Genomic DNA, 10,348 nt, shown 5'->3' with positions numbered 1-10,348 from the left:
ATTTCGATAAGTGACCTTCATTTGTTTTTTAGATGTAGTCATTGTTGACGTCTCGGCATATATACCAGAGCATGACGTATAGGAGGAGCAGGATGGCAAAGAGAAACAGAGTTATGAATGTGGCTTTGGTGACAGGGGACACTGACTGCATGACAGGGAGGACGGTTGAACGGAGCTGTGGAGCTTTCAGACTTCTCTGGTTATCAGGAAGCACCTGTCCCACAGCCAATCTAATAGGAAACGATTGTGCCATCTACAGTATACTGTATATATATATTATTTTTTCTTCAAGGTGCTTGAGGTATGGTAGGCTATGGCTTGCATTCTATTACAACTTCAACTTCAATTAGCTAAACTACAAGGAGCCTATATCCATCTTCCTAATAATATTACAATATCCAAAAGAGTCAACGTATCACCCCATTCCTCAGATTCATTTGAAGTTTAGTTCTTTATTTTACTTTAATTTATAATGGATTATGCTTTTTTGGGGTCTGTGAATGCCCTCTCAAGATGAATCAGGTTAATCGGTGATGCTGGAGTACTCAGAAGCATCATCCTCATCCTCATATTCAGATTCAGATTCATCTTCATTTTCATCCTTCCCCCCCTCATCTGCGACACAAAACTCAGAGGGCAGTGGTCTGTTGGGAGCATCAAGGTAGTATGGAAGGGGACTTGTTGTCTTAGGCATGGGCACAGTTGTCCGGAGTGTGGGCTGGGACACACTTTGGTTGTCGGGCATATTCTCAGTGGGTACAGGAAGTGGTGCAGGTACAGGGGATGCCATACTATCAGTGGGTGACACCACAGTGGGTAATGTGACTGAAGTAAGGGGTGGCAGTGGGGTATTTGGGCCAGCACCCTCCAAGCGACGGACACGCCCCACAAGCATCTCCACCAGCTGAGTGGCATGACTGTGATCAGTCCTGATCTTCAGGGTGAATTTGGCCTGGGTTTCTCTCTCTAGTCCATCACCTGCTGAGATGATCTCTATTTCAGTCAATTTCCTGCAAAACGTCAGACAGACTATGTTAACCTATGTGCATGCTCACATATGGTCGATTTTGAAAAAATGCCTCCACGTCATTGTGACCCTATGTGACCAGACTTTGATCCTCTCTTACATTGCTGTATCCCTCTGGGTTCTATTGCGTCTGACGAACCAGCAGCACACTGCTCCCAGCACCAGGAGGACGAGTAACAGAACCACCACAAAGATGATGAAGATGTCTGAAGCAAACCATTTGGACGCTGTTGCATACCTGTTCCCACTGGTACTCATGCCTGAGGTGTCTTGAGGACAGGGTGCCTCCTGGAATAGCGCCAGTATGCGTGGCGTATGTGAGTCTAACAGATGTCCAGATGTTTGTTGGTCCACTACTGTCTGCTCTTCAGTCACACATCCATGTGTTAGTGAAGGGATAATGACCACTTAAACAGATCCATGTCGCTACATTTGATCTGATCACATATGCCCTCATATAGCCTGTGTCTTTCTCTCTCTATTGTTTAATAATTATCCATCAGCATTTCAAAACCAAAGAAACACACTGATAGCAAATAAGAACAGGATGAGAGACTACCTCCCTCATGGAATGGAATGTGTTTACTGTTATGATGTCACAATGATGTTTATCTTCCAGTGCAGACACCATAACAATAGAATCATTGAAACATACAGTATCTACCCATATTCATATTGTTTAATTTTTAATTTCACCTTTATTTAACCAGGTAGGCAAGTTGAGAACAAGTTCTCATTTACAACTGCGACCTGGCCAAGATAAAGCAAAGCAGTTCAACACATACAACAACAGAGTTACACATGGAGTAAAACAAACATACAGTCATACAGTAGAAAAATACGTCTATATACAATGTGAGCAAATGAGGTGAGATACGGGAGGTAAAGGCAATAAATAGGCCATGGTGGTGAAGTAAATACAATATAGCAAGTAAAACACTGGAATGGTAGATTTGACAGTAGATGAGTGTGTAAAGTAGAAATACTGGGGTGCAAAGGAGCAAAATAAATAAATAAATACAGTAGCGGAAGAGGTAGTTGTCTGGGCTATTTATAGATGGGCTATGTACAGGTGCAGGAATCTGTGAGCTGCTCTGACAGCTGATGCTTAAAACTAGTGAGGGAGGTAGTGTTTCCAGTTTCAGAGGTTTTTGTAGTTCGTTCCAGTTATTGGCAGTAGAGAACTGTAAGGAGAGGCGACCAAAGGAGGAATTGTCTTTGGGGGTGACAAGTGAGATATACCTGCTGGAACGTGTGTAATCTGTGCTATTCTGGACAAATATATCCACAGGGAAAAGCACATGCAGGATATCTAAGTACACAGTGCACAGCACATCCTTGAAAAATACCTATCGAAACGTTGGGTGTTTATGTGATGGATCTAAATAAATAAATACGCCTATACACTACCGTTCAAAAGTTTGGGGTCACTTAGAAATGTCCTTGTTTTTGAAAGAAAAGCACATTTTTTTGTCCATTAAAATAACATAAAATTGATCAGAAATACAGTGTAGACATGTTGTAAATGAGTATTGTAGCTGAAAACGGCAGATTTTTATGGAATATCTACAAGGCCAGCATCCCGGAGCCGCCTCTTCACTGTTGACATTGAGACTGGGGTTTTGCGGGTGCTATTTAATGAAGCTGCCAGTTGAGGACTTGTAACGTGTTTGTTTCTCAAACTAGACACTAATGTACTTATCCTCTTGCTCAGTTGTGCACTGGGGCTTCCCACTCTATCTATTCTGGTTAGACACAGCTGCACTGTTCTGTGTTGTATGAGATCTTCAGTTTCTTCGCAATTTCTCACATGGCATAGCCTTCATTTCTCAGAACAAGAATAGACTGACGAGTTTCAGAATAAAGTTAATTGTTTCTGGCCATTTTGAGCCTGTAATCAAACACACAAATGCTGACGCTCCAGATACTCAACTAATCTAAAGAAGGCCAGTTTTATTGCTTCTTTAATCAGAACAGTTCAGCTGTGCTAACAGAATTGCAAAAGGTTTTCTAATGATAAATTAGCCTTTTAAAATGATAAACTTGGATTAGCTAACACAACGTGTCATTGGAACACAGGAATGTTGGTTGCTGATAATGGGCCTCTGTACACTTGCAGGCACACCTTTGGAACTGCTGATTATATTATATATTTTTTAATATATATTCCATTAAAAAAAGTCAGCTGTTTCCAGCTACAAAAGTCATTTACAATATTAACAATGTCTACACTGTATTTTTAATCAATGTTATTTTAATGGACCAAATAAAATTAGCTTTCCTTTCAAAAACAAGGACATTTAAGTGACCCCAAACGTTTTAAGGGTAGTGTATATTTAGTGCATCTAGAAAAAAAATATTCCTTCTGTAACGGCGTTCTTCATTTGTATAAAGAGAGGACCGAAATGCAGCGTGGTGGTTACTCATGTCTTTAATGAATGAAATAACTGAACAAACAAAACAACAAACGGAACGTGAAACCTAATTACAGCCTATCTGGTGAACACTACACAGAGACAGGAACAATCACCCACGAAATACAAAGTGAAACCCAGGCTACCTAAATACGGTTCCCCATCAGAGACAACAAGAATCACCTGACTCTGATTGAGAACCACCTCAGGCAGCCAAGCCTAACTAGACACACCCCTAATCATCGCAATCCCAAATCCTATAAAACCCCAATACGAAACACAACACATAAACCCATGTCACACCCTGGCCTGACCAAATAATTAACGAAAACACAAAACACTATGACCAAGGCGTGACACCTTCGAATTTGGCGCTAGCTTTTGAATGGTTGGAGAACCAATTGTTAAGCGGAGGGACACAGGGGAACCCAAAAGCAGACTCAGATGAGGAAACAGGGATGAATGAACCAAAATATTTGTTACACAGAGAGATATGGAGTGCAGATCCGGGGAATCTCGGATGAGTTGCAGAAAACCAGATGTGGAGACTGAGGTTGAAGTTAGCTGAGTAGAACAGGGTGAACAGGTCCCGAGGGGATTCCAAGGTAGTGGTGGTGAGATGTGGAGACTGAGGTTGGAGTTGGCTGAGTAGAACAGGGTGAACAGGTCCTGAGAGGAATCCAAGGTAGTGGTGGTGAGTAAAATCCAGAGTAAGGTAGTTGGGTGGTGAGATGTGGAACAGGAGACAGAGATAGAGAGGTAACTGCAATGAGAGGATAAACAGTGTCAGGCAGGGAAACAGGCACAGCAGAGTAACAGGATCTTGAATAATCATAAATGGCTAGAATCATGAGCTGACTGAGCAGAGATTACAATCTGGCAGAGTGGAACTGGCAGGACTGAGTATTTGTAGAGGTCTTGATTATGGAACGAGTTGAAGCTGGTTCGGATCTGCTCCGACTCCAGCACACCTGTCTCCAACCACACAATCACACAGAGAGGGAGAGAAAGAGAGTGTAACTGCAGGTCAAGTAGACACCGGATAAACACCAGAGGGCGTAGCAGGAGCAGTTGTGACACCAATTACTGAAAGCTAACACTCGTGAACCTGGGAATTTAACCCACTATCCTGGTATTGCAAGCATGTATGCTCTATCAAGTGAACTACAGAGGACCACACTGATGCATTTCAATCACTCCAAAGAATATATTTCCTTCAGACTGAAATTTGGCATTACCTGATTTGACATATAGTATCTTTGTGTTATAAACTTTATTGAGATAATGGCAAAATGCCATATTTAATAGATTCCTAAAATTATTTTTACACATTTGTTTCTGATATATACGATATATAATAAAATAGCTTGATGGTCCATGTTAATAGTATCTAAAATATCATGTGTGAATCCATTTCATATCATGTATGAATCAATTTGACTTTGTGAACCCCCCAACTCCCTATGGGTATGACGGCTTTCTCAGTGAGGTTGTTTCACAGAAGTGGCTACCTCAGAAATATTAGTGACTGCCCCCGCCCCAAAGCCAACAATGTTAGAAAATCATATATGCAAATAGGTCATGGAGTACAAAGCTTATTCAGAATTCAATAACTTTAGACTGGTGATTTAATGATGTTTATAACAAATGTCCCTTGGAATATCATATGGAACAAGACTTCACTCATTATACATCTTCTGGGATCTCTGACTTGTCAGTGTCTTCACCGCAGTGGCCTCTCACTTGGTTACTGTTGGCAACATTCTTGAGTCGTGGCAGCGATGGTGATGACCAGGGATGGGATGGGGGCTGTTTGGGGGGCTGGGACTGGGAGGGACTATAGTCAGGGCTGGTTGGGGGAGCTGGTGACCAGAGATGGGAGGGGACTATTAGTCAGGGCTGGTTGGGGGGGGCTGGTGACCAGGGATGGGAGGGGACTATTAGTCAGGGCTGGTTGGGGGGGAGCTGGTGACCAGGGATGGGAGGGGACTATTAGTCAGGGCTGGTTGGGGGGGGGGCTGGTGACCAGGGATGGGAGGGGACTATTAGTCAGGGCTGGTTGGGGGAGCTGGTGACCAGGGATGGGAGGGGACTATTAGTCAGGGCTGGTTGGGGGGCTGGTGACCAGGGATGGGAGGGGACTATTAGTCAGGGCTGGTTGGGGGAGCTGGTGACCAGGGATGGGAGGGGACTGTTAGTCCGAGCCAGGGGGGGATAGCTGGAGGTCGGGGCTGGTTGGGGGGGGAGCTGGTGACCAGGGATGGGAGGGGACTGGTGGTCCGAGCCAGGAGGGGATAGCTGGAGGTCGGGGCTGGTTGGGGGCGAGCTGGTGACCAGGGATGGGAGGGGACTGGTGGTCCGAGCCAGGAGGGGATAGCTGGAGGTCAGGGCTGGGTCTGGGGAGGGTTTCTTGCTGGCCCTCCAGCAGGCATTGATGAACATTCGGGACAAAGAAGAGTAGGACACCTCCGACCATGGGAGGAACCCCAGCCAGGTAGAAGGCCATGTGGTAATCTCCAAAGTGGTCATGGAGTAGCCCTGCGAAGACACACAACTCATTATCACACAGAGAGGCACCATTGAGGAGCACTTCAAGGTGATTCACACAGTCAGAAACATTAAACAATTTACAATAAGGCTCATGTGCATACAGTACTGATAATACTAATATATACTGAACAAAAATATAAACGCAACATGTGACAATTTCAAAGATTTTACTGAGTTACAGTCGATTTGAAATAAATAAATTAGGCCCTAATCTATGGAGTTCACATGACTGGGCAGGTATGCAGCCATGGGTGAGCCGGGAGTGCAGAGGCCCATTCACTTGGCAAGCCGACACTGGGGAGCCAGGCCCACACTGGGGCCAGGTCAAAACCAATCAGAATGAGTTTTCCCCACAAAAGGGCTTTATTACAGACAGAAATACTCATCAGCTCATGAAACATGGGACCACCACTTTACATGTTGTGTTCATATTTTTGGTCAGTGTATATCCAATTGATATGTAAGGGTTACACAAGGGATACAGGATAATACAGACATTTTGCATCAAAACAGTAATCATTTGTATCTGCGACAATGACACAGTGGGTTAGTGGCCATTTGAATTACTGTCCAAAAGGAGGTGAGACCTGCGAGGGGGGGTCCGGCGGTCATGGGGAGGGCCATTAGGCCCATCAGGTAGCCAATGGCCTGGGAGGCTCTCTGGGGGCCCACCAGTTCAAATGTCACAGGGGCCATGAGGGTGATGACGCAGCCGTCACACAGCCCTAGCAGTAGACACACTGCAACCAGCCCCTCAAACCTGACACACAGAGGGACCAGCATAGACGCCATGCCAAGCACCATGAAGGAGCCTGCCTGGAGGATGATGACAAGGACGGGGTTAAAGAGGTTTGTACACCACTATTTCATTCTAATCATGTTCAACATTTAGTTCTAAGCACAACCTCAGACTATTAGAGTGTACAGTCTTATCTAGTCACGGTACTTCCTATGTCAAGGAGTGTCAAACTCAATCAGCGGACATGCCATATTGAAAAAACACAAGGAATTCACGGGCCAGACATAACCTATTATGTCTGTTTATACAAAAGAAAGTGCATACAACTGGACATTATTTTACTTGAAGAAATATGGCCCTTTATAATGTCTACATGATGCTGTATACAGCGTTTTAATGAAAGACCCACACACTATCTAAAAATAAGAATATTAATCTATGTATTTCAACATGTTAAAACAAAATAAGGAGCACTCAAATCATTGCCCCGCTGATAGAAATGTGTCCCGGGCCTTGTGTTTGACACATGTCCTATGTTTTTGAAAAACAAAAGCAAAAATGATAGACACAAATAGGTGCCGAGTGGCGTAAAAAATCCAAGTCCAGGTCTGAAAATGATAAATCCTTTAAAGTGTGGGCTAAGTCATCATTAAAATACACAGAGGTGTATCGGCATACGCCTTCCCCAGGGTGTCTGAATGTCAACTTGGCACCTGCTTGGGGTTATACTTTTCCTTTTGCTTTTCAATTACTATTCCCCTTCAAGAGTACCTGAGGTTGTTTTTGGAATACTTGAAGCACTCCTGCTACTTCTTTGACTTCCTTTATGAAAATCCATATGCACAATATATACAAAAGCTTGTGCTGCACACTCTTCAAATGAGTGGATTTGGCTATTGTATAAAATTGAGCACACATCCATGCAATCTCCATAGACAAACACTGGCAGTAGAATGACCTTACTGAAGAGCTCAGTGACTTTTGAACGTGACACTGTCATCGGATGCCACCTTTCCAACAAGTCAGTTTGTCAAATTTCTGCCCTGCTAGAGCTGCCCCAGTCAACTGTAAGTGCTGTTATTGTGAAGTGGAAATGTCCAGGAGCAACAATGACTGAGCCACGAGTGGTAGGCCACACAAATTCACAGAACGGGACCGCCGAGTGCTGACGCGCGTAGCACATAAAAATAGTCTGTCTTTGGTTGCAACACTCACTGCCGAGTTCCAAACTGCCTCTGGAAGCAACATCAGCACAATAACTGTTCTCCGGGAGCTTCATGAAATAGGTTTCCATGACCGAGCAGCCGCACACAAGCCTAAGATCACCATGCGCAATGCCAATCGTCGGCTGGAGTGGTGTAAAGCTCGACGCCATTGGACTCTGGAGAAGTAGAAACGCGTTGTCTGGAGTGATGAATCACGCTTCACCATCTGGCAGTGCGATCAACGATTCTGGGTTTTGGGATGAATTGGGGTGAATTGGAACGCCGACTGCGAGCCAGGCTTAATTACCCAACATCAGTGCCCGACCTCACTAATGCTCTTGTTGCTGAATGGAATTAAGTCCCAGCAGCAATGTTCCAACATCTAGAGGAAAGCCTTCCCAGAAGAGTGGAAGCTGTTATAGCAGCAAATGGGGGACCAACTCCATATTAATGCCCATGACCTTGAAATGAGATGTTTGACAAGCAGGTGTCGACATACTTATTTTTGGTCATGTAGTGTATGTTCTTTTGGATGTGGTTTACCTGAAGGTAGATCTTGCGTGCCCCATGGAGCAGGTCTCCCACCCTGCCAAACAGCAGGCGTCCTACGCAGGAGGTCACCCGATACACACCAGGAGGACCCACTCCTTCACTGGCGTCTCCACAAACTGCTCCTCCACAAAACTCATCTGACAAGAGGCATCAATAGGATACACTGAATCACTGTCCAGGTATTGTCGAACAATCAATATTAACAAAAGGTAAGGCCAGAATTGAAAAAGGGAATGTTTCCAAGTTCGTAGTGTAGCATTCAAGTTAAACGTGCATATGTCAGATCAATCGGAAATTACCTATAAATGTCACGTGTTCTACAAAACGCCTCAGATGAAATCCCGTCCTAAATGATAAAAATTAAAATAATTACACAGCTAACTCACCAGGTAAATGTAGGGCACAAGGTTGCCCAGCATAGCCGTAGCCACCCCAAAAGCCCACACCCTGTAATTAGGGAGGTGAAACACTCCCAGGTTGCAGTACCTCCTGGTCTGTGTCAGGCCCTGCTGCCAGCCACTGCTCAGGTTGGCAGATGAAAGCTGGGCCGTGTTAGTGGACAAATTCCTGTGGTAAAGGCGTGAGCAGAAGGAGAATGCCAGGGCTGCCTGGATTAGCATGAGGGCACTGAGGATCTGAAAGGTGGTGCTGAGGCCCAGTGGTGTCCCCACCTCCTCCAGCAGGGCAGGCAGGCTTATGGAGAAAACACTGCTGCCTGCCATCACCACCCCGTTGACCAGGCCGAGGCGCTGAGGGAAGTAGTGTCCCAGGGTCACCAGAGAAGGCAAGAAGACAAAGGAGGAGCCACAGCCAAACAGAACCCCATATGTGAAGTACCACAAACCTAACGACCTTGGAGAGAAATACACAGTGACAGCAGCAATATAATGAAAATACATTTAAAATATATCACTAGGATATTCAGATTAACCCGTTTTCATTTGTACAGTAATTTATTGGAGAATAGGTGCTAGAAAGAAGCATCCTAAGTTACATGGTGAATGAACTTGTCAGAAGTCCCAAGAAAGCCACAAGGGCCCCACAAATGGCCGTCACCCTGCAGCCAACGTGATCAGTGACAATACTGACCAGGGGGGAGCAGAGAAAGACCATACCCATGGCCAGAGCACCAACCCAGGCTGAGGAAAGTAAATACAACAATAACACAGTAATTAGGTATTTTGCAGGAGAATCATAAACTGGATTGTGTGCGTGCATGTATGTTTGTGAATGGCCATTAATCTGTGCATAGCGGAGCGGCCCCACTGACGTCATGCTTTATCAATGTTTGGAGACGCACAAATTAAACAAATCACAGTTCAAATCGATCAACTATTCAGAGTTGTCTGAACAATACTGTAGGTACCCAAGCAAAACTTTCCTCTCACCTATTGCAAACTGAGAAACTTCATTATTTGAGTCCTCGTGAGCTTTAACAAGCATCATATGTATGATTCCAAAAGACTTCTGAATCCCAAAGATTGATCCATTGCACCAGGTGGCTGCCAGGACAACAAGCCAGACGAACCATCCCTCTGGGAACCACTCCAGGTCGGGAGCTGAATCTGCATGGGCACATGAGACAATCTGAGATGATGAGTCCTTGTTTTCCTCTGTCTCACTGTCAGGACGACTGCCATCTCTTTTCATTTCTTCATGCTCGTAATATGATAAATATGTTCCTAAGGACTGTGAAAGGCCTGGATCAGGGTTCTCAGACTGTGTTTTTTGGCTCTCCATCCTCTGAGATGCTGTCTCCAATTATCAGACCTCTCATTTTCCCATCAACATTGTGTTAATATCCCTGCAGGATGTCTTAGCTTCCCAGCACGAACCAATCAATGCTGTTGCATGTGCATCA

The 10,348-nt window shown here is 44.7% G+C and overlaps 1 long non-coding RNA gene and 1 pseudogene across 1 annotated transcript; both read right to left on the bottom strand.

The window, feature by feature from the left end:
- Window positions 1-3,440: 3,440 nt before the first annotated feature.
- On the bottom strand, window positions 3,441-5,242 carry LOC135562445 (uncharacterized). The gene is made up of 2 exons (XR_010459962.1): window positions 4,315-5,242; window positions 3,441-4,204 (listed from the first exon to the last, which is right to left on the bottom strand). It is a non-coding gene; the product is annotated as an uncharacterized LOC135562445 (long non-coding RNA).
- A 68-nt stretch (window positions 5,243-5,310) lies between these two features.
- Window positions 5,311-10,348, bottom strand: LOC115146939 (monocarboxylate transporter 8-like; annotated as a pseudogene).

This window comes from Oncorhynchus nerka, linkage group LG19 (assembly GCF_034236695.1).
Source record: "Oncorhynchus nerka isolate Pitt River linkage group LG19, Oner_Uvic_2.0, whole genome shotgun sequence".
In the NCBI taxonomy this organism is placed as follows: domain Eukaryota; kingdom Metazoa; phylum Chordata; class Actinopteri; order Salmoniformes; family Salmonidae; genus Oncorhynchus; species Oncorhynchus nerka.
Note: the sequence above shows the minus strand (reverse complement) of the source record. Positions and strands in the feature narration are given on the sequence as shown.